At 30.8% G+C, this 26,479-nt stretch overlaps 1 long non-coding RNA gene and 1 pseudogene across 2 annotated transcripts; both read left to right on the forward strand.

Annotated features, from left to right (window-relative positions):
* The first annotated feature begins 10,181 nt into the window (after positions 1-10,181).
* LOC146953907 (uncharacterized) lies at positions 10,182-12,643 on the forward strand. The gene is made up of 2 exons (XR_015011363.1): positions 10,182-10,563; positions 12,207-12,643. It is a non-coding gene; the product is annotated as an uncharacterized LOC146953907 (long non-coding RNA).
* A 906-nt stretch (positions 12,644-13,549) lies between these two features.
* On the forward strand, positions 13,550-16,175 carry LOC146953908 (replication protein A 70 kDa DNA-binding subunit C-like; annotated as a pseudogene). Its single transcript, XR_015011359.1, has 7 exons — positions 13,550-13,813; positions 14,248-14,516; positions 14,601-14,697; positions 14,850-15,047; positions 15,162-15,314; positions 15,420-15,497; positions 15,611-16,175. The product of XR_015011359.1 is annotated as a replication protein A 70 kDa DNA-binding subunit C-like (transcript).
* The last annotated feature ends 10,304 nt before the right edge of the window (positions 16,176-26,479 follow it).

Below are 26,479 nucleotides of genomic sequence, written 5' to 3' on the forward strand. Positions count from 1 at the left end.
TTTGGTAAATAAGATTTAATTATTATAATTGTCAATGATAGAAAATAATTCTTTTTTCTTCAAAAAAACAACTAATTTAATTATTAATTTAATGTTTTGGTGTACCGGTACACTTAAAATGTTGGGTGTACCATAGAATTTGCCTTTATGATTTATTTTTATCCTTAGTTTGCTTCTTCAAACTTTTTAAACTCCAATCGTCGCTTCCATTCTCTCTGTATCTCTCTCAATCATGTCTTTCCTTCTTCCTCTTCTAATATGCCTTCTTCCTCTCTTAGCATCCTTCCTCTTCGTCTCTCACATTTTTTTTTAATTAGATCTCTCACGTTTCTTCCAATTATTTTTTTCTTTTGCAATTTCTTTGATTGTATTTCCTTTTTTATATAAGATTGTTACTTTTTTTATGTATTTTTTTTCAATGAAACTATGCAAGTTTTTGAATATAATACATCTTATCATATCACCTCTTAAACCCATATACTACATAATAGATGATGTAATGTATCTCCGGCATATCCTGAACCGATATCTGTCTGATACTTCTCGGTATGTATCAGTAGAGTATCCGAATATTAAATTTTATTTTTTTTAAAACAACTACCCGATACTTTTCAGATACATCTGGGATACGAGCGATAGGCGGTGGAAAACCGATATGTGCGGGCTACCTGATGTTTATATTATATTTGGTATATATGTAATTGACTAAGTAATATTGTTTTCTATTTAGAATATACTCCCTCCGGTCACTATTATAAGCAAAACTCCACTTTTTAGATACATTGAATAATTGATGTATCTAGTCTATAGACTAGATACATCAATTATTCAATGTATCTAAAAAGTGGAGTTTTGCTTATATTAGTGACCGGAGGGAGTATCATATATGTAACTGATTAATTGTCGTTTTCTTTATTATTAATATTACTTACATTTATATTTCTATTGTTGTTGCCGTCTGTTTTGTGTCTTTTTGTTTGTTTAAGAACGATACTATTGTTGATTTTTTTTAGTCCATATTTTGTATTTTGAGTTTTAATATGTAGTTTAAATTTAATTTTTTTATTGAAGTATCCCAACAGTAACGTATCTTAAATTTTAAAATTTTCTCGTATCGACGTATCAGTGGCGTATCGTATCATGTATCTGGGCTTCATAGCATATCGCTGTCAAGTGTGTACCAAACACATGAAATAATAGGGTAGCATTTTGGTGCCATTAATGGCACCGTGCCATTAAATCTGGGCCACACAAACGCATTGTCATTGCATCTGGGCCACACAACACATCTATCTTGGTGCCATTAATGACCCAGATTTAATGGCACGGTGCCGTTAATGGCACCAAAGTGTTACCCGAAATAATAAAGTAATGATATCATGTTTCTTATCATATATGCACCAAACATATAAAAGGATAAATCTTTATCCCATCAATATCATATCATATTCTTATCCACCTCATTATCCTATCCTATCTATATTCTATCATGCACATCAAATGGGTTCTTAGAGAATTTAATAACTTTCATTAACTTTTGGCTCATTTTCTGTAATATTGGATCCTCGCCGCTGCTGACCATGTCAGTAATATTGCTTTTATAAAATTGTTCAGACTTCAAACATAACAAACGTTATTAAACATGCTATGCTACAAAATTAATTATTCAAAAAAAAAAATGCTACAAACTTAATTAACATATTAACTATATATACATTTCGATGTCAAGTTCATAGTATGTTCTCTTACCCACTTGTTTTATTGAAGAACATAACATTGTTTACTGCGATTACGTAGGCAAAGTCGAGGGGTGAATGTGGCTTAGATCCCTCAACCGAGTAAGCAAAAAGAAGGACACCAAAGAAAGTGTAGTACGTAAAATGTTAAAAGTATGAGTCCTATTTGTACAACTGAAGTTGTCCTTATTCATTGCATATTATTGAGCAGACAACAATGAGATATTAGGCCAGTGAACGTGCAAAATTCAAGAAAGTGATACACTTAACAACGGGTGTGGTTATGGTGCATTAGGAGATCCTTATGCACCGTGCATAATTGCTTTCTACACCCAACATAATTGCTTTCTACACCTTAAGTGAAAGCTTAATTCTAATAAGTACAGATGTCAATAGAGCCCCAAATTTCAAAGCCCACTTAAAAAAGCTCCCACCAAACCCATTAAATTAAAGCCCCATATTATAATTTTTTTCTTAACAATTTATTTATGCAAAATAGTTTATTCGAAATAGTTTATTTATGCAAAACAACTTATTAGAATGATTTTTTAAAAACCGCTTATTCAAAACAACTTATTTATGCAAAACAGCTTATTCCGATCTCATTTTAAAAAGCAACTTATTCAAAACAGCTTATTTATGCAAAACAACTTATTCGAAACAACTTATTAGGATCACTTTTTTAAAACCGCTTATTCAAAACAACTTATTTATGCAAAACAACTTATTTGTGCAAAACAGCTTGTTTATACAAAACAGCTTATTCCGATTTCATTTTAAATAACAACTTATACAAAACAACTTATTTATGCAAAACAACATATTTATGCAAAACAACTTATTCAAAACAGCTTATTTACGCAAAACAGCTTATTCGAAACAACTTATTTATACAAAACAGCTTATTTGTGCAAAACAGCTTATTTATACAAAACAGCTTATTCCGATTTCATTTTAAAAAACAACTTATTCAAAACAACTTATTTATGCAAAACAACATATTTATACAAAACAACTTATTCAAAACAGCTTATTTATGCAAAACAGCTTATTCGAAACAACTTATTTACACAAAATTGCTTATTTGTGCAAAACAGCTTATTCAAAACAACTTATTTATACAAAACAACTTATTTGTGCGAAACAGCTTATTCAAAACAGCTTATTTATACAAAACAACTTATTCCGATTTCATTTTAAAAAACAACTTATTCAAAACAACTTATTTATGCAAAACAACATATTTATGCAAAACAACTTATTCAAAACAGCTTATTTATGCAAAACAGCTTATTCGAAACAACTTATTTTTACAAAATAGCTTATTTGTGCAAAACAGCTTATTCAAAACAACTTATTTATACAAAACAGCTTATTTATACAAAACAGCTTATTCCGATTTCATTTTAAAAAACAACTTATTCAAAACAACTTATATATGCAAAACAACATATTTATGCAAAACAACTTATTCAAAACAGCTTATTTATGCAAAACAGCTTATTCGAAACAACTTATTTTTACAAAATAGCTTATTTGTGCAAAACAGCTTATTCAAAACAACTTATTTATACAAAACAACTTATTTGTGCAAAACAGCTTATTCAAAACAGCTTATTTATACAAAACAACTTATTCCGATTTCATTTTAAAAAATAACTTATTCAAAACAACTTATTTATGCAAAACAACATATTTATGCAAAAACAACTTATTCAAAACAGCTTATTTATGCAAAACAGCTTATTCTAAACAACTTATTTATACAAAATAGCTTATTTGTGCAAAACAACTTAATTAAAACAACTTATTTATACAAAACAGCTTATTTGTGCAAAACAGCTTATTTATACAAAACAGCTTATTCCGGTTTCATTTTAAAAAACAACTTATTCAAAACAACTTATATATGCAAAACAACATATTTACGCAAAACAACTTATTCAAAACAGCTTATTTATGCAAAACAGCTTATTCGAAACAACTTATTTATACAAAATAGCTTATTTATGCAAAACAGCTTATTCGAAACAACTTATTTATACAAAATAGCTTATTTGTGCAAAACAGCTTATTCAAAACAACTTATTTATACAAAACAACTTATTTGTGCAAAACAGCTTATTCAAAACAGCTTATTTATACAAAACAACTTATTCCGATTTCATTTTAAAAAATAACTTATTCAAAACATCTTATTTATGCAAAACAACATATTTATGCAAAAACAACTTATTCAAAACAACTTATTTATGCAAAACAGCTTATTCGAAACAACTTATTTATACAAAATAGCTTATTTGTGCAAAACAGCTTAATCAAAACAACTTATTTATACAAAACAGCTTATTTGTGCAAAACAGCATATTTATACAAAACAACTTATTCCGATTTCATTTTAAAAAACAACTTATTCAAAACAACTTATATATGCAAAACAACATATTTACGCAAAACAACTTATTCAAAACAACTTATTTATGCAAAACAGCTTATTCGAAACAACTTATTTATACAAAACAGCTTATTTGTGCAAAACAGCTTATTTATACAAAACAGCTTATTCCGATTTCATTTTAAAAAACAACTTATTCAAAACAAGTTATATATGCAAAACAACATATTTATGCAAAACAACTTATTCAAAACAGCTTATTTATGCAAAACAGCTTATTCGAAACAACTTATTTATACAAAATAGCTTATTTGTGCAAAACAACTTATTCAAAACAACTTATTTATACAAAACAGCTTATTTGTGCAAAACAGCTTATTCAAAACAGCTTATTTATACAAAACAGCTTATTCGAAACAACTTATTTATATAAAATAGCTTATTTGTGCAAAACAGCTTATTCAAAACAACTTATTTATACAAAACAGCTTGTTTGTGCAAAACAGCTATTTTGCACAAAATAAGCTGTTTTGAATATGCTTTTTATGAGTTAGAGAGAGAAATGAGTATGGATTATGAGTTTCTTTACTGGAACGTTGTTTAACATGTTATACACTGAAATTATTACTGAAACCATAATTATTGTTTAATGGTTTTGATAATCATGTATGTGAAACCAAGATAAATGTGTAATGATTTTTAATGAAATTATTATTGTTAGATGGTTTTGAATAATGATTAAGATGTTATACACTGAAATTATTACTGAAACCATAATTATGGTTTAATGGTTTTGATAGTCTTCTATGAGAAACCAAAATAATTGTCTAATGGTTTTGCTATGGCTATGGTTTCTGTGAGTTGGTTTCAAAACCATTTTGCAGTGAAAATGGTTTCCGTGAGTTGTACTCCAAAACCATTTTGCAGTGAAAATGGTTTCCGTGAGTAATGCTAACACCAGATCCGAACCGGATTGATCGTAAACAACACAATTCATCACAACATTCTCAATAATTCATCAAATCCGAATTCCAGCTTATACCAACAGATTTCACATCGAATCATTTCCCAATTCCAGTGAAAATGGTTTTGTAATAAAAAAAATTGTGATAACCATTTAAATCATTATTAAGTAACCACTTAATAGTACACACTTATAACCTAATGTGAATTAATCAATAAGTAACCACTTTTTTGTAAAGCCTCGTCATCTCTGTTTTATTTCTTACGTTGTAAAACGAATTTCTGACTTTGTCTAAATATAATCGCGCTTTAATGGTTTTAATAGACTTGTATGTGAAAGAAAAATAATTGTCAAATGCTAAATAAAATAAAAGAATAGTGAAAATTATTATTGACAAATGATTTTAAATAAAAACTATTACTGAAACCATAAGTGTGGTTTAATGGTTTTGATAGTGTTCTACACGAAACCAAACTAATTGTTTAATGGTTTTGCTATGGGTATGGTTTCTGTGAGTTGTACTCCAAAACCATTTTGCTGTGGAAATGGTTTATGTGAGTTGTACTCCAAAACCATTAGATGTACTTAATGGTTTTCTTTGATCCAACATGGTGCATATCACAATCAAATATAAAAAACATATGGAATTTTCTAACCATAACAGAACATTTTCAAAACCATCAGATTCAGGCACCAACTTTGAATTCTTAGCAACAGAATCACAATTCTCAGAAAAATTCCCAATTTGATTTCGACAATTTCTCAAACCAAGTCCATCATCAATTTTCCCAAATTCAAATCAATCCCTAATCCCTCCAACTCATTACTCCCAATTCTCCTCCTCTTCAACGTCGTCCTTTCACAATCAACGTCGTCCTTTTTCTTCCAAAAATCAAGAATGCAAAGGAACTTGAAAATCTCCAGCAAACTTCATCACCAAACCAATCAAACCTCTATATGTAACCAAAATTGAAAATCATAGCAAGATTCGAATTCAAACACAAAATCATCGGTATTAACAGTTGACAAATTCCTGAAAGGATGGGACCTGAGAATTGAACCAAAACAAGTGAATGAAATAAAAGTGAAGAAAATATGAATTTCAATCAAAACAGAACACAGTAACATACATTTGATTTTCTCAATGCGTCTCTTGATTTCTTGTGAACAAGCTTCACAATACATGTGAACTTTCAGAATCACTATCATAACCTTAGGCTGCACCATATAATAAAATAAAAATGATAAAAATGATCCATCACAGATTCAGATAAATTTAAAAAGAAAAAAAATAATTAATTAACCTCTTCAGCTTTCTTTTCTTCCTCTGGCTTAGGTTTCTTTTTCTCTTCAATTTTTTTCTCTTGTTCTGAAGGTGGTTTTGGGATCGGAGAAAGAAGCTCAACTTGTCTATGACTCTTCCTCTGAACTCTTTCAAGAACCTTCAATGGATCCGCTTTTTCTCCTTTAACAACAACCTTGTGAGATTTGCAATCAGTAACCACATCTTCATAATTATAAATCTACACGATTTCACGCATAGCGTTCCGCAATTCAAAATTGAAATCTCTACAAATTCACAATCACGCAAACTTGTCACGAATTACAATACACACATACCTCAGAAGAATAGGGATGATCTGCAATTCCGTTTGGGATCGGCGACCTAGGAATCGAATAAGCTGTTTGTGCAAAATAGCTTATTTTGTGCAAAATAGCTTATTTTGTGCAAAATAGTTGTTTTGCACAAATAAGCTGTTTTGTATAAATAAGTTGTTTTGAATAAGCTGTTTTGCACAAATAAGCTATTTTGTATAAATAAGTTGTTTCGAATAAGCAGTTTTGTATAAATAAGCTGTTTTGAATAAGCTGTTTTGCACAAATACGCTGTTTTGTATAAATAAGTTGTTTCGAATAAGCTGTTTTGCATAAATAAACTGTTTTGAATAAGTTGTTTTGCATAAATATGTTGTTTTGCATAAATAAGTTGTTTTGAATAAGTAGTTTTTAAAATGAAATTGGAATAAGCTGTTTTGTATAAATAAGCTGTTTTGAATAAGCTGTTTTGCACAAATAAGTTGTTTTGTATAAATAAGTTGTGTTTGAATAAGCTGTTTTGCACAAATAAGCTCTTTTGTATAAATAAGTTGTTTCGAATAAGCTCTTTTGCATAAATAAGTTGTTTTGAATAAGTTGTTTTGCATAAATATGTTGTTTTGCATAAATAAGTTGTTTTGAATAAGTTGTTTTTTAAAATGAAATCGGAATAAGTTGTTTTGTATAAATAAGCTGTTTTGAATAAGTTGTTTTGCACAAATAAGCTGTTTTGTATAAATAAGTTGTTTTGCACAAATAAGCTATTTTGTATAAATAAGTTGTTTCGAATAAGCTGTTTTGCATAAATAAGCTGTTTTGAATAAGTTGTTTTGCATAAATATGTTGTTTTGCATAAATAAGTTGTTTTGAATAAGTTGTTTTTAAAAATGAAATCGGAATAAGCTGTTTTGTATAAATATGCTGTTTTGAATAAGCTGTTTTGAACAAATAAGCTGTTTTGCATAAATAAGCTGTATTGAATAAGCGGTTTTAAAAAAAGTGATCCTAATAAGTTGTTTCGAATAAGCTGTTTTGCATAAATAAACTATTTTGAATAAGTTGGTTTTTAAAATTAATCGGAATAAGCAGTTTTGTATAAATAAGTTGTTTTGAATAAGCTGTTTTGCACAAATAAGTTGTTTTGTATAATTAAGTTGTTTTGAATAAGCTGTTTAGCACAAATAAGCTCTTTTGTATAAATAAGTTGTTTCAAATAAGCTGTTTTGCATAAATAAGCTGTTTTGAATAAGTTGTTTTGCATAAATATGTTGTTTTGCATAAATAAGTTGTTTTTTAAAATGAAATCGTAATAAGTTGTTTTGTATAAATAAGCTGTTTTGAATAAGCTGTTTTGCACAAATAAGCTATTTTGTATAAATAAGTTGTTTTGAATAAGTTGTTTTGCACAAATAAGCTATTTTGTATAAATAAGTTGTTTCGAATAAGCTGTTTTGAATAAGTTGTTTTGCATAAATATGTTGTTTTGCATAAATAAGTTGTTTTGAATAAGTTGTTTTTTAAAATGAAATCGGAATAAGCTGTTTTGTATAAATAAGCTGTTTTGAATAAGCTGTTTTGAACAAATAAGCTGTTTTGCATAAATAAGCTGTTTTGAATAAGCGGTTTTAAAAAAAGTGATCCTAATAAGTTGTTTCGAATAAGCTGTTTTGCATAAATAAGCTATTTTGAATAAGTTGGTTTTTAAAATTAATCGGAATAAGCTGTTTTGTATAAATAAGTTGTTTTGAATAAGCTGTTTTGCACAAATAAGTTGTTTTGTATAAATAAGTTGTTTTGAATAAGCTGTTTTGCACAAATAAGCTCTTTTGTATAAATAAGTTGTTTCAAATAAGCTGTTTTGCATAAATAAGCTGTTTTGAATAAGTTGTTTTGCATAAATATGTTGTTTTGTATAAATAAGCTGTTTTGAATAAGTTGTGTTTTAAAATGAAATCGGAATAAGTTGTTTTGTATAAATAAGCTGTTTTGCACAAATAAGCTATTTTGTATAAATAAGTTGTTTTGAATAAGTTGTTTTGCACAAATAATCTATTTTGTATAAATAAGTTGTTTCGAATAAGCTGTTTTGCATAAATAAGCTGTTTTGAATAAGTTGTTTTGCATAAATATGTTGTTTTGCATAAATAAGTTGTTTTGAATAAGTTGTTTTTTAAAATGAAATCAGAATAACCTGTATTGTATAAATAAGCTGTTTTGAACAAATAAGCTGTTTTGCATAAATAAGCTGTTTTGAATAAGCGGTTTTAAAAAAAAGTGATCCTAATAAGTTGTTTCGAATAAGCTGTTTTGCATAAATAAGCTATTTTGAATAAGTTGGTTTTTAAAATTAATCGGAATAAGTTGTTTTGCATAAATAAGTTGTTTTGAATAAGCGGTTTTTAAAAAATCATTCTAATAAGTTGTTTTGCATAAATAAACTATTTCGAATAAGCTATTTTGCATAAATAAATTGTTAAGAAAAAAATTATAATATGGGGCTTTATTAGGCCCACAAATAAATAGATTTTATAGTAGACCAAAATAATTCTTTTCACTTGGGGTGTAAAAAACAATTATGTTGGGTGTAGAAACCAATTATGCACGGTGCATAAGGATCTCCTTATGCATAATAACTTTTGCCCTTAACAACACGTGTTCTCCCACTTCCTTGTGCTGGTCCATGTTAAAGGCACCAATATATATTTTTTAAAAGCACCATATATATATAAAGGTCATGTTAACTTGTGCCTTAAGGGCACATGTTAAGGAACCTAAAAAGAGCAACTTTGCATTGGAAATCGTAATATTTTGACTTTTAAAAAGTTGAATGCACGACATCTTAATATTAGACCTTTACTTCACACCTTTATAGCAACAAATTACAGGTGTTGGTTTCTAAGCAATGCCACCTATTAATCAGAAGTATTACAGAGTACAAGTTTTATCCTAATTTAGCTTTCGATTTCAAATTTCAAATTAGCTCTAAGACAAAAAAAATGGAATCACCAACGTCACTGGCTTCAAATAGCTTCATTGCCTTCAAATTCATTTTAATTGGGCTGGGCTTCAAATAAGGCCCATTTGATTTCGTCGGCCTTTTAACTCACAAACAAAAACAAAATGACAAACAAAATTGGTCAACCGGAACACTGATTACCCACCCAACAGGGAAGCGATTCCCCGATAACAGGTTTTCATCTTCTTCCCACAACCCTTATTTCATGCAAGTTTTTCAAAAGTCTATTTCCCTCTCAATGATGCAGGCTAATAGTAGCTAGGGGTGTTCAAAATATCCAGGTAACTGAACCAAACTACTAACTGAACTGTATCTGAACCATATTTTATCTGAACCACTTAATAAAGTTTTGAACTGAACCATTTTTTAAATATCAATTTAAGTTCAGTTTAAAACCAGTTTTGAACCGGTTTAAGTTTATGAACCGGTTTTTCTAAATATCACAAAATCAACCTCTTTTGAAAGTTTGCAATCGTATTTCGTATTCACAAAATCGATCCCATGGCAAAAGCTTGCGATCGTATTCACAAAATCGATCCCAAATCACAAATCGATCCCTAGCCCCAAATCGATCCCAAATCACAAATCGATCCCTAACCCAAATTCAGACGAACCCATTTTCGTACTCTTCTCCCTCGTCTTCGTACTCTCGTCACAGATATGCTCATTCTACTGTGGTTTTGTTCTTTTTTGTATAGAATTTTCAATTTCTAGTTGTTATGCTTATGCTTATAGCTTTTCGATTTCTGGGTCTCTTTGAAATGTTAATTTTCGATTTCAAATCCACAAAGATAACACTGGTGTTGATCTTGACCCTTTGTTGTATTATTTCGATTTCTGGGTTTCATACAAAAAGGTTGTTGTATTTTTGTTCTTCTTGTATTGATAAAATTATGTTGTTGTAAATTTACATTGATTATAGCAGAACATGAGAAAAATTGATTATATGTTACTTATCAAATTGATTATATGTTACATTGATCTTTTAATGCCTCCACTGCTCCTATACTTGATGCCACTATCCATGCTCTTGTTGCTGCACTCATTTTATTGTATTGTTGGACCTTTGTTGAATCTGATATTTTTTTAATATATGATATGGTAAAAGTGTAAGTAATTGTTGTGATTTGTGCTGATGGGTTAGTGTTGATTCATTCATATATATGGGAAAGTTGAGTGGTGATTTAAAAGTAGGAGTTAAGAACTAAACGAGGGGCTTATGTAAATACAAGCAGAGCAAAACAAGGGGCGGTTTCACCTATTTGTTTAGAACCAAATTACGCTTTCCTCAAAATCTACGCGGTGTCAAATGTCTAGTCTCCTATTTGTTTTTGTAAAGTTTGAGTATCATTAGTTGGTGAATCATGTTTGTGGTTTACATAAGATGAATCATGTTTGTAAAGTGAATTTTAAGATGGTGTTGCAGCATCCTTAAGATTAGCAATGTTGGCTTTGTAAAGTTTTTGAGTATCATTAGTTGGTGAATCATGTTTGTGGTTTACATAAGATGAATCATGTTTGCAAAGTGAATTTTAAGATGGTGTTGCAGCATCCTTAAGATTAGCAATGTTGGCTTTGTAAAGTTTTTGAGTATCATTAGTTGGTGAATCATGTTTGTGGTTTACATAAGATGAATCAATGTTTGCAATAGGACAGCTCACAGTTTGTTCTTTTCTTTTCTCTTTGGTTCCACCTTTTTCAAAATAATAAAAATGCATTGCCCTTTTGTTTTATGTCATGCTCAATTTTACCAAGCGTAATCATAGTTTATTTACTTAACACATGAAGTTTGGCCTTTTCATTTGTTCTAAAGTATTTTTGTTCAGTTCTGTAACATGCAGAGATTAGTGCAGTTCTGTAACATGCAGAGATTAGTGCAGTTATTAGTGTTGGTTTGTTCATGTACAAAAGGAAACGTTTGATTAGATTGAGTAGATATTGTATAGTTAGCACAAGAATTAATGTTTCCTGAGGTTTGACGTCTTAAGACCAAGTGACTGACCATACGGAAACAGGACGTAGTTTCTTAGTTCATTTTGTGTCTGTGATTTAGAGACAACCATAGCTGATGACAAGATCATTAGGATCCCTCAATCATGTTTTATTATTAAGTTATTAATACCTATTTCGTGATGGGGATTATGTGCTATAACAAATATTGGAGGAGGACGGTTTCGAATTTAATTTGTCTGTTACGTTACAATTTCATAATTTCATATCCCATGTGCTTGGTCCAGTCAACATGTTTGTAGAATCACTAAATTAGAGAATTGGAGAGAGAATGCAAAATTGAATTGAAGTTAGCAATAATGCCATCATGTCAAAAACAGAGTTCAGAGCTTGAACAACATGTTTCTATATTCTGGCTCTGACTATAGTTAGTTGATCAAATTGAATCTGGTCATTTGTCTGACTTAGAATGTTTTGAACCATAATAAGCTGCTAATGCTAATGTTGTCTACTTTCTTCTTTTGTTCCATGCCCACTTTCTGTAAACAGGACACTTTTACTACTATTGCTCCAAATCAGTTTATGCAATACAGTGATACGCTTGTCTCTGCAGCTGGAACCTTTGAAGCGGGATTTTTCAACTTTGGCGATTCACAACGCCAATACTTTGGCGATTCGCAAGTTTGGATTTTTGTTATCCACATAGGATTTTTGTTATTGGCAGGATTCAGCAATTTTAATTTGACATTTATGTAGGAGGGGATATTGTTCTATTTTACTATTAGTAGAGTATCTGTTACAGTGTTATGGAGATTTATTTTTTAAGTGTCTGGGATGTTCCTTTGGAGTTAAGTTGTTCAAGTGGCAAGCTTTTGCTCTTCTTATAGTTTCCTTTCAGTTTTTTGTGATCTTTTGTCTGTTTGTATGAATGAATCTTTACCATTGACTATGTTCTATGTTGGTAATCTAAAATGCTTCTGGAGAAATGCTTCGTGCAGGACAAAAAAAGTTCAAAATAATAACAGAGAACCATTTAGTTGAAAATTGAAAATTGAAACATAATTTGTGAACCATTTGCGTATAATCTGTTTTTGAACAAATAAGTCATAATGTTTCTAGCTTTTGCGTATAATCTGTTTTTGAACAAAATAAGTCACAATCACAAATAAATTATAATAACTGAAAACCAATATTTTTACTAGTGTCACTAAAAAAATGGGTTTTTTAAAAAAAAACAATGACTAAAATCCAGTTCAAAAAAAATCTGGTTCAAAACCGGTTAAAAATAAGTAAACCAGTTTAAAACTAAAATCCAGTTTGAAAACTAGTTCAAAAAAAATCTGGTTCAAAACCGGTTAAAAATAAGTAAACCGGTTTAAAACTATAAACCGGTTCGAAACCGGTTCAAAATAAATAAACCGGTTCAAAACTGTAAACCGGTTCTGAACCGGTTCTAAACCGAACTAGAACTGGTTTGAAAAATTAACCAGTTTTTTTTAAAGTGGTTTTAAAAACTGAATTGTATCCATTAATGTGGTTCAGTTCCAATGCAGTTTAGAACAATGAACACCCCTAATAGTAGCACAAGAATCTTATCTAAACAAGGTTTCACAGTAAAACTTTATACCTTATGTCATTATCTAACCCTAATTTCCTCATATTTTAAACCTAAATACACATATCCCCAATTCACAAAAACCAACCCATTTCCTTTCTCAATCAGATTCCACTAATTCAATATTTTTCCACAAAGTTGACTCTAAAATCTACCCATTATCAGAAAATTAGGGCAGCTGTGGAGAGATTCCTTCTGCCTTGATAACAATGTAAGTTTAAATTTTTATTTTGTGTGTAATTTTTTTATGGTTTTTAATAGATGATGTGGTAGACTCGGGGTTCTATAAATTGGGGGAAATATTGAAAGTTTACTCACACCACAATCCCAACATTGTATTCTGAAACTCTCCCTCTTTTTTCTTTCAAAAGCTTTTGTTTTCAAAGTTGAAATGGCCAAGAGTTTTCACTCAATTTCTGAAATTAACACTTCTGAAACATGTTGGAATCTTAAGGCCAGAATCCTTAGGCTGTGGTTGGTCAACGATTTAAACAAAAATGCATTGCCTTTCTCTGTTGAATTGGTTCTTATGGATGCTGAGGTTAAAATTACTTTCAATTTTTTTTTGTTTTATTGTTCTTATTTAGCTAATAATGTTACTTATTTTCTGTAAGAAGTTTTATAGTAGTTTTAGTGCTTAATAGTTATCATCACAACAATTTTTTACAACTGTGTATTTAATTAAGTACTGATTTTGTATTGATATTGTAGTTTTAAGTAATAAGTTTAAAGCTTTTACCTTTTATGTGGTTTTATTGTATATTTACTGGCTAACAGTTATTGTCAAAAACAGTTTTTTAGTTTTTAACTTTGATTTTAAGTCTGTACTGATTTTATAACTTCGATTTTACATTAAAAAATCAGTACTTAAACTCTGTTTTAAATTTTGTGCTGATTGTCTAATGATACAACTTATATTAACATAAGTTTAAAGCTTTCAACTTTTAAGCACTGATTTTGATGTCCTATTTTCAGGGAGGTCGGATTCACGCCTCCATTAAGAGGACTCTACTTTACAAGTTCCAGAGCCAAATTGCTGAAGGCAGAGTATATGCTTTTTGAGAACTTGACTGTTGCCACTAATAATGGTAGCTACAAAACCACAACACATCCATTGAAGCTTAACTTCCAGATTTCTTCTAAAGTTATGCCTCTGTCTTCTGCCATTGTAACTGGCTCTCCCTTTAAGTTTGTTCCCATATCTGAAATATGTGGAGGCACTTGTGATGATGAAGTCTTAGTTGGTTAGTCTTTCATGAGCCACTTCTTAACTTTATATCATTTTTTTCCTTCTTGAATGCTTGCTTAATATTTATAAATTTCATTAGATGTGGTTGGAATGCTTACTGGAGTTGGCTCTGAACGTGAATACGATCGTCATGGAAAGACTACAAAGCTTAATGTGATTGCTCTCGAAGCAGATGGGTACTTCCTTATTTAATAGTCTATGTTAACATTTCAAAATATATTCTAAGATTCCCTATTAATCTGTAATTTTTGCATGTTAACTGTTGAGAATTTAAGAATGCTTTAGACTTATGTGCATAATATGTTCAAATTCTTCATTCTTAACACAGAATGCTGCTCCTGGAGTTCTTCCAGCCGAGATTTCTGCTTTGGTCAAGTCCACTTACCTGTTTAAGGTTGAATGCAAAGCGGATACAAGTCCTAGGTTTGAACAGTCCTTTCGCGTGCGTAAGATATGCACCGATGGAGTTATCATAAATCAATTTAAGACCAAGTGGGCGAAGGAGGAGGCAATCTTCTATAGGAATGTAAATATTTCTTTTGCTTTTCTATAATCATAAGTATTCATTTCAACTTATTTTTTTAATTAATGTATGAAATGGTATTTAATTAATGTTAGTTTTACAATTTCAATTTGATAGGAGTGGGGTTCTTTGAGTGGATTGGCAGGAGATAGTGATGATTCTCAGGCTGGTGCTTCAGCTCTTGTGCTGTCTCAGGCTGGTTCTTTGAGTGGATTGGCAGGAGATAGTGGTGATTCTCAGGCTGGTGCTTCAGCTCTTGTGCTGTCTGAGGTATAAGTTAATTGTTTACTCTATAATTCAACTATAATGTAATTTAACAACAAAATCCAACCTGTAACTTAATGTCTAATGTTTTTAATCACACATTAATTTAAGGGACTTGAGACTTTGACTGCATCTTCTTCCAAAGGGAAGGAACTTGTGATCGATTCTGCCAGCCTTGCTGTGAGCCAGGTACTTATAAACACTATCAGATGTACCTTACTTATCTCTCATTCTGTCAAACAAACATAACATTCAAAATTAATTAATGGCTGGACTTTAACAAACACAATGTATATTTACAGGATCTGCTGCCCAAGTTTTCATCTGCTGTTGTTGAACTAGATGAGGCTGTTACCAGATTGGGCATTGGTGGTACTTCTGATGTGGTGATTGAAAACAAGGGAGGTAAAAGGGTTTCACCCACTGCTGAAGCAGATGAAGATCTGAACCTTCCTATCAAACTGTTGAAGCGGAGTATCAAAATTGAGAAGATCTAGCTAGGAAGTTGATGTCTTCTAAGTTTGTGATAATGGCTTGCAGCTCAATCATTATGTTTTTCCTTTTATCGTATCAGTCTTTATTTCAAGTATTGTTTTCTTAATCCGTACCACTCCCACATATGGAGGATCTTTTGTTAGAGTCGAGTGTGGCATCCCACCAAATAGGGAAACATGGATGACTTTTAGTTTATTATTATTATTAAGTATTTCGAATCTTTGTAAGACCCAGTTATATTGGGCATTTTGTTTGTGGTATGATTGATCCATCTAAGTCCCATAAGTTTGTTTTGGGCTTCTATGTTATTGTTGTAATGTTAACTTTGTAGACAATCAAATTTCAAAGCTGCAGTCGGGTTTTTAGAATTAATCCTCATTGTTATTGTGTTTTGTTCAGTTTTGCATTTTAGTTTTCTAACACTTTTCTTTAAAAAAAAAAAAAGGTTTTTAACACTTTTTTATTAGTTCTAAATACTTTTTAAATAACATCACTTTATAATAGGATTTGCTAAATACATTAGTTAGGATGTACTTTATATAGCAATATTTAAGAATTTGAATCTCAACGATAAGTTTTGTTAAGATTTAATTAGTAACTACAAGAATAACATGCATGATGAGACCTTAACAAGTTGAAAATAGTTGCAAATCTTATATACATATATAACTTATAACTTGAAGTATCCCGTGCGTTGCACGGGCGTTATTACTAGTTTGATACGTATAATTCTATAATAAGTTTCTTAACATGTGCCCTTGAGGGCACAAGTTAACATTTGCTATATATAAAAATAACAAATAAACAAAATTATGAAATGTTTTCCTTCATTCGCAAAATAATTATGACAGGTTTATACTACCTTTCAATCGGGTGACTCGGTCAACTCTGACAGCTTAATTAATGGCAAAGAATCTAGGTCCCATTTATTAATTTAAACATATTCCATCCGGTCATATTTATAAGTAAAATTTTTTTTTTTTAGATTCATGAAATAATTAATCTATCTAGCCACATTTATATACCAAATACATTAGTTATTCAATGAACCTAAAAAGTTGTGTTTTGCTTATAAATATGATCGGAGGGAGTACATCTATTCTTGTTATAGTGTATTCTAATTTAATAATATAAGTGCCAATTGTATCATAAGTCCTAGTTCAACGGACAAAAATGTCGTAATTGTTAGGCAGGACGTCATGATTAGGGTTCGAATCATGGTACCTCTACTTTGTGTGTGTAAATTATTTATGATGACTTTGTCATATCGTCTATCTAAAAAAGAAAAATAACTGCCAATTTTTAGATAAAACAGGTCAATAATGTAGGGCCGACCCAATAAATTGAAGGTCATGCTCAAACAATAAAAATGGATCATTGTTTAAATATTAATGGTTCAAAAAATTCAGTTATTGAATAAAAAATCTATACCTATTAATAAAGAGTAATGATATTTTGACATCCATTTGATGACAACTTTGTTGACAACCTTGTTTTGCTCATTTCTTATTGGCCAAAAACAATGGAGAGAGAAAAAGGAAGAGAAAGGATAACAACATCATGTGAGTATGTGAGAGAAAGTTGTCCAAAAGTTGTCAAAAAGTGGTTGTTAAAATATCATTTCTCATTAATAAAGGCAATACTTTTCTTTTGGTGTAGACTATTTTTGTTCCATATTTACCCCTTACTTTCCATTTAATTACACTCACATGCAAAAAAAAAAAATTATGAGCTGTTACTTCTTAAAAAAAAAGGGGAATTAGTCACTTTAGTCCCTGAATGGGAAATGAGTAGTCATTTTAGTCCCTGAATGCAGAGAAATTGCAAAACAGTCCCTGAATGTAGACTCTGTTAGTCAATTTCAGGGACTAAAGTAACTAACAGAGTCTACATTTAAGGATTAAATTGACTAACGGAGTCTGCATTCAGAGACTAAATTGACTAACAAAGTCTACATTCAGGGACTATTTTGCAATAACATGTTGAAACAAGATTCTTATGAATAACATGTAGAAATAGTAGATCCTTTCAAAAAAAAAAATAGAAACAATAGATGATTAGAGAAGAATGGTATTTACACTAACAAAGTCTTTTTTGTTTATTTATATTTTTTAATGACGGTGTTTTTGTTGGTGTAGATAGATCATACTTGCTTCAACAAAAAAGAATAAGAAAGAAGAATGGTGGTTCATGATGGTTGAACATAATCGTATCGCAATGGAGTTGATTGAAAGGCACACTAGAGAACCTCCCCTAATAAAGGTTAATTGTGTTACTTTATTTCGTAAAAAAATTATGTTAGTTTATTCACTTTGCTCTTCCCATTTACACTCCAGTTTCTTTTTATAGAATTGAACTTATGAAATATTTGTCATGAAACTGCTGAAAAAAAACCCAAGATTAGTCAAAAAAAATTGCTTAAATATTCAACTTCGTCATAGTCACTTGATATCTATATTAAAAGACAAATTAGGAAGTAGTTATCTAAGTATTTCTCATAAATTGAGACACATAATGCCGGTACTTAGAAAACCTTTTAGTCCAATTCTTTCTATAAATGTTCTTAAGAGGGTGTGTGTGTCAAGTCCTTATAATGTGTATCGTTGGATGTAACTATTTTCTTGCGTTTTTCCTTAATTCAATTTTTTCCCTTTTATTCAGATGTCATTGTGTTTGATTGCAATTACCATGTGTTGGAACACTAGTTAATTCTAGTGAAGAAAATTGGAAAGAAAAACACTATGAAAAAACTAGTGTGTAGGTGTGACTTAAAAATGTCCCACATTGAAGGGTCACCCCAACTAGTAAGTGTTTATATATGGGAAAAATGACCTCCAAGGGTGTGCCCTTGGGGTACCCAATTTTGTGAACGGGTGAACGCTTAAAAAAAAATTGATATATATATTTTTGTCACTTGAAAATGTTAAATTAATTAATTAATTAATTTAATCATTATCCGTAAGCGCTACGCGTAACAAATAAATTTGTTACGATCCGACCCGATCCAAAAGCATATCCAGAAATTTTCGGATATATCCAATTAGGAAACAAAACGCGTTTGCTTAAGGATTAAGCAGACTTAATCCCCAAGTCACTCGTTTTTTGTTACAAACTCTCCCTATAAAAGGAGAGCTCGCCCCATTTGATTCTTTACACCGAAAATTCACAGTCGATGCTTCCTGTGTTTTTTCCTCTCTTCTCCCTCCGACTTGTTTTTAACAAGTTTCTTCTGCTTCTACTCCTTTCTGTCCCTTCGGTATTAAGAGTGTTCTTAAGATCATAGTCCCTTGGTCTTAAGTTCATAGTCCCTTCGATAATATATGATTCTTCGGAATATAGAGTACTATTAAGACCATATTAAAGAATGATCTTAACAGTATATATATTATTTTAATAATTTTAAGGAGAAATGGTGGTATCACCATATTTGAGTGGTCGTAGTGCCATATCCATGTTTTGGAGAAATTAGAATGGTGGAAACACCATATTTGAGTGGTCTCAGCACCATAATAGAATGGTAATAATACCATATTAATTTGAACGGTTTCGAATAGAGCGGTTACGTACCGTATCGAGTGGCTTCGATCAAACGATTGAGCCATATTTTGAGGGTGTAATTCTCGAACGATTTTTCTACAGTGCAGTAGTTAATCGAACAGTTGTAGCTGGGCTTGTTTTATCCTGGAGGCGGCGTGGTTGATAGTCTACCTTGCACAACTTTGGGTAGTGCCACGAAACGTCTTAAAGAGAGCGACCTGGTCACGACTCACCCTAGTAACAACTTCGGTATATGATAGAATTTGGAAATTCAAATTTAACAGTTTGGAAATCCAAAAACAACAATTTTAAGACGTTTCGATCTGCTATGTCTACCGAAGAAGTTACATATTGAGGTTAAGTTGTCCCTAAATACTTTAAGGATAAATCAAGCTATAGATTTACATCTTTCGAATGAAACGATGAAGTGATTGTTGTTTCAATCAACAACACTAAATATTTATTTGATGAAAACAATAATTTGTTACAAAACAAATTATTAGTTACTAAAAATTTATTTGATGAAAACAATAATTTGTTACAAAACAAATTTTTTGTTACAGAACCAAACAAGTTTAGTTTGTTACAAAACATAAAAAAATTGTTTGGAGCGGAAAATAAAATAATGCAAGGTTGTTATTTTGTTATGGTGAACTCTAAAAGTGTTTTGTTAAACATTGATACCACGAAGTGGTTGTAGTTTTTAAACAACAACACTAAATATATTCACATATATGTTGTCAAACTATACTGTGAATAAAGATCCGAACATTACTTGAGTGAGACTATCATTAATGGATATGGCATAATTTTCTTAGATTGTTACAGAAACTGTTTTGGACCGAAAAAAAGAAAACAATGAACTAATGATGGAATTGCTTGGATTCGGTTATTACTTTGGTGAAATTGTTCTATACCATCCTGGAATAACCAATTGAAAAAAAATGCGAAGATTTAATATTCTTAAATTTGTGTCCTTGGTTAATTGGTTGAAGGAACTAACATGATTTTAGTTCAAAGGAGTGCTAAAATTCGGAAGTTAGTTACTCTAAATATTAGAAAGAATCAGAATTTCAGATTTCTATTGAATAAGACTGAGTTGACTCAGACTTAAAGAGAGACTTGTGTACCATGCACTCTTGTGGAAAAAGATTGCACTTTGATGGTATGTTAAAAATTAAATTCTCCTTCTATGTTAATAGTTGTGTGATTTTAATATATGAGATATCAAAATTGATCATGAACAAGTTTAATTTTTGAATAACTTGGACTTAATTCCAACGTTATATAATTAGACAATTTTATTTATTGCAGTCAAGATATATGAACCAAAAGTTCATATAAATCAGTATTTAGAGAATTGAATCTCTAAACATAATAAATTATGATATGTGTTAATTTGAAGACACATAAATTAGAAATGATAAAATGATATTTTTATCATATTTATTGATGACTGTGAATTTTGGAAAATAAAATTGATGAGCTTGAATGTTCAATTTTTATAACGAAAATTGAAATTTATAGAGTACCCGAGTCTAAGAACAAAAATTCTAATTAAGAAATTTTTGAAGAAAAGACAATCCAACTTGTCTTATTTTTTGAACTTGGGATTGTCTGGACTATATTTAGATCCTGGACCCCAAGAGAGTTGAACTCACTAGTAGAGCCTATGAATATGTATTCATCGGGTATGCGATAAATAACGAAACATATAGGTTTTATGACCTAAATGTTAAAGTGATCATAGAATTTAAAAGATGTCGAATTCTATGTAAATATATACCCCTTTAACTAAAGAATAGTGGGGGCACTAGTGGGGGCTCTAATGGGAGCACGACATTAGTGGGGGCAAATTAAATTTCCCTTTTTAAAAATTAAGAACTAGTGGGGGCACTAAATCTGATCACATTCATGTTATCAGAAATAGTTATGAAACAGTTATGAAAACATCGTACGAGATGTTATAGAACCTCAAGGAGGTAAGAAAGCTAAAATTGCTAAAGAGTATGAACTTGGTTTATACAATGGAAGAAGATCCATTAAGCCTTAAAAAGCTATATCCTTAATGGATGCTGAATTATGGCAAGAAACAATAAACGATGAAATGGATTTTCTAGAGTCTAACAAAACATGAAACTTAGTTGACTTGTCTCATAGTTGCAAAACCAATCGGTTGTATTTGGATTTTTGAAAAAAAAAGGAACTAAAACCTGATGGTACGGTTGATGAATACAAGGCTTTCCTTGTAGTCAAAGGTTTTAGACAAAGAGAAAAATATAGACTTCTTCGACATTCATTCACCAGTCACGAAAATCATATCCATAAGAGTACTAGTCCCTTTAGCCGCCATTTATAACTCGATAGTACTCCAAATGGATGTGAAAGTTGCCTTTTTATGGTGAACTAGAAGAACAAGTCTATATGGAACAACCTGAAAAATTTTGCAATTCATGGACAAGAAAACAAGGTCTGTAAGTTAGATAATTATTTGAATGGTCTAAAATAAACTCCTGAGGAATGGCATGAAAAATTTGACATTCTAATGTTATCGAATGAGTATAAAGTGAATGAAAGTGACAAATAATATTTGCACGATCATATGTCTCTATGAAGACGACTTGCTCATATTTGATTTAAAGATTCATGTTATGAATTATGTGAAATCATTGTTTATCAACAACATTGATAAGAAAGACCTAAACAAAAAAAAAATTGAAGTAATTCTTGGTTTCAAGATTACTAGATCAGAAAAGATAACTTTTTTGATAATCTCACAAAGTTGAGAAGATCTTAAAGAAATGTAATTATTTCACCGTAAACTTGCAATCACATATTATGATCCAAGTGTAAGAACACTTGAGATAGAATTAGAAAAACAGAATATACGAGCATCATTGGCAGCACTTAGGTATGCCACTGAATGTATTAGATCCGACATTGTCAATGTCGTGAAACTCTTGTGCAAGTTTACTAGTAGACGGGTGGGAAGCATTACCATGCAATAGAAAGAGTCATGAGGTGTTTTAAGAAGACTATGACTCTAAGATTACTTCACTAGGAGTAACATATTGTACTTAAATGATACAAGATATAAATTGAACATCTTTCAGATGAATATTTAGCGACTAGTGTTTGCACATTGAGCATCACTAGAGGAGTTGTTTGTTAAAACAAATGATATTGACTCAGTCCACTATGGAATGAATCTGAGATGAGAACACTAGATAAAACTAGTGAAGAAGCAAGTTGGCTAAGATCCTTGTTAGCTGAGATCCCTCTATGGGAAAAACCGTTACCTGTTGTGTTAATTCATTGTGATAGTACCGCGGCTATTGCAAAGATTAAGAATCGTTATTACAATGGTAAGAGACGACAGATAAGGCGAAAACATAGCACGATTAGAGAGTGTATCTCTAAATGGAGCGGTTAGAGTTGATTTTGTACGTACGAATGAAAACTTAGCTGATCCTTTGACGAAAGGACTTAATAGAGAGAAAGTCCAAGAAATTACATCCAGTAGGATGGGACTAATGCCTATAGCCCACAAGTGATGGTAACCCGACCTAAATGACTGGAGATCCCAAGAAATAGGTTCAATGGGTAAAAACAAGTCATGAAGTGGTAGAACATGCTATGAGAGAAAGAATATAGAAAGCATGATCCTGCAGCGAAAGAAGGATGAGGTAATAGTAACTCTTAATGAGATCTATACTCTATGTTGAGTGGGGTTCACAGCTACAGGAGTACCCTTGATAGACTCACCTATACGAATGTGGAACTTAGGCCAGTCCTATGGAATTTCGAGGCAGAATTCCTAGAGCATTCGTTAAAACCGGGATACACGTGCAGGGCCTTAAAACGCACGGGCTTTTAGAATACACCTATGAAAAGGTTTGTGTGTGGATTCTATGTCTGAGATAGAGTTCAATGATGTAAGCAACTCTTGTTAAATCAGAATACCTTCCACTATGCTAAGGTTCAAGTTGTTGGCGACACCTTTGTATATTAGCAAATCTTATGGAAACGTTTTACGTTATTTCTCGAAACCATTTTGAAGTCAAGTGGGGGATTGTTGGAACACTAGCTAATTCTAGTGAAGAAAATTGGAAAGAAAAACACTATGAAAAAACTAATGTGTAGGTGTGACTTAAAAATGTCCCACATTGAAGGGTCACCCCAACTAGTAAGTGTTTATATATGGGAAAAATGACCTCCAAGGGTGTGCCCTTGGGGTACCCAATTTTGTGAACGGGTGAACGCTTAAAAAAAAATTGATATATATATTTTTTTCACTTGAAAATGTTAAATTAATTAATTAATTAATTTAATCATTATCCGTAAGCGCTACGCGTAACAAATAAATTTGTTACGATCCGACCCGATCCAAAAGCATATCCAGAAATTTTCGGATATATCCAATTAAGAAACAAAACGCGTTTGCTTAAGGATTAAGCAGACTTAATCCCCAAGTCACTCGTTTTTTGTTACAAACTCTCCCTATAAAAGGAGAGCTCGCCCCATTTGATTCTTTACACTGAAAATTCACAGTCGATGCTTCCTGTGTTTTTTCCTCTCTTCTCCCTCCGACTTGTTTTTAACAAGTTTCTTCTGCTTCTACTCCTTTCTGTCCCTTCGGTATTAAGAGTGTTCTTAAGATCATAGTCCCTTGGTCTTAAGTTCATAGTCCCTTCGATAATATATGATTCTTCGGAATATAGAGTACTATTAAGATCATATTAAAGAATGATCTTAACAGTATATATATTATTTTAATAATTTTAAGGAGAAATGGTGGTATCACCATATTTGAGTGGTCGTAGTGCCATATCCATGTTTTGGAGAAATTAGAATGGTGGAAACACCATATTTGAGTGGTCTCAGCACCATAATAGAATGGTAATAATACCATATTAATTTGAACGGTTTCGAATAGAGCGGTTACGTACCGTATCGAGTGGCTTCGATCAAACGATTGAGCCATATTTTGAGGGTGTAATTCTCGAACGATTTTTCTACAGTGCAGTAGTTAATCGAACAGTTGTAACTGGGCTTGTTTTATCCTGGAGGCGGCGTGGTTGATAGTCTACCTTGCACAACTTTGGGTAGTGCCACGAAACGTCTTAAAGAGAGCGACCTGGTCGCGACTCACCCTAGTAACAACTTCGGTATATGATAGAATTTGGAAATTCAAATTTAACAGTTTGGAAATCCAAAAACAACACCATGTTTTAACTATTTTGTTCACAACTTCAGTAGACATAGATAAAAAAAAAATGAAGATCATGAAGACTCTAGGTGTCACCATTTTTTGTTCAAGACGCATTGAAGCATAACTGGGGCAAATATGGAGAATGTACAATAATAATTTAAGTTATAGAAGTCAATATATTATTGATGTGTCTATGATAGTTATTAATTAAGGGTACATATATTATTGATGCTTATTATATGCGTTATAGTCTCATTTATTTTTCTATTATCATATGTTCAATGTGAAAAGAAAGATAATTTATCATCGACTCCAAAAGAGTGATAGAGAGGAAGAAGAGAGAGTGAGTAATGGAGTAATAAAAAGAGAATGAAAATAAGACATGGTGGCTATGCTTGGGGTGCAGGATTCGTCAAGAGAGGTTTGATAATTATATTTAGACTTTATTCTTATTATATTTTTACAATTAATTTTATTCTCCTTCTTCTTTCATTGATTCACTCCATTCTTATGTTGAATATGTCTAATATTTTGATTTCAAAGGATGTGATTTAAAAAGAAAAATTCTTACAATGGAAATTAGAATGCATTAATTGAGTACCGATATCATGGCCGTTTCTTGGGGAGTGCAAAGAGCTCAATCGAGCTGGGCCTCCCAAAGTGATGGGCCTCAAGAAAAAAATTATTACTCAATATCCCCACCCCCACTCAAAAAAGAAAAATAAACATGTTTCATGTTTCAATTTCTAAGTAAAAAAATCATGTTCCATGTTTCTATTTCTAAGTTAAAAAACATGTATTTAGTAAAAGTAATTGCTAATTTTGATTTCAGTGGCTAATAATAATTATACGAGTGTTATTTTCAGTTTAAATAGAAGATTAATCTTTTAAAAAAATTGTGCTTTTTTTATTAGGGACCTATTTTTACTATGAGAGCCGAGCCTCCAGTTTCATAGAGACAACCCTGCCAATAACGTAGCTTTTTTTGTTAATGAAGAACATCAATTATGTCATTTTTAACCAATCAAATGCATATTAGCAACAAAAAGAAAACTAATGAAGTGCATCAATTATGCAATTTTTAACTTATTCTTAGTGCATAAATCATTTGAATTACGTGATTGTCATATCATTCTTCTTTGTTTCTCTTGCTTGGATGTACTAAACAATTTTGATTTACGCATTGAGAAATTGTAAGCTTCTTGAATCAAAGAAGGAAATAAAAGAGTATAACCAAGCTTTATAAAAGAGACACAATAAGAAGGAAATTGTAAGTTCCTTCAAAAAGAGACACAAAGTTTAAAATACCAATAGAATGTACAAAGAACATGAAAACGTAGCAGATAATGGTGTAAAATTGCCCAGCAATATGGAATGGATATATGTAAGTTCAAAGTATTATGACGCACAATATAGAATAATGTCAAAGTAAAATTAATATTTCTACACTAAATATATCTTCATTTTTGCGGCTACTACATATTTTAAGGGTGTATATTTGTCTATAACCCACTTTACACTTAATTTTATTTATATAATTTGTGTAATACCTAGATAGTTAATAAACTTTATTCAAATTATACAAAAGAAACATTTTTTTTTTGTCAGGAAAAGTAATTATTTTGTCAAAATAATGACAAAATAATTACTTTTCCTGACCAAAAAAAAAAAAATAAAATTATACAAAAGAAACATTCAAATATATAGATAAATTATCTCAACAGCAAAACATATTATATTTTTGTATGACCGACACATATATTTATTTATACATAGAAACATAGTCAATTATAAACATGCGTTAGCGCAGTAGAAAAATATTTATACATAGAAACATAGTCACATATATTTATATCATATTTCTGATTGCTGATTATATATAAGCATATTTCAGATTATAAAATTCAAACACAATCTGGATGTGTTC

Source organism: Medicago sativa, chromosome 1 (assembly GCF_051527215.1).
Source record: "Medicago sativa cultivar Bolivia chromosome 1, Bolivia_mono, whole genome shotgun sequence".
NCBI classification, from domain to species: Eukaryota; Viridiplantae; Streptophyta; class Magnoliopsida; order Fabales; family Fabaceae; genus Medicago; species Medicago sativa.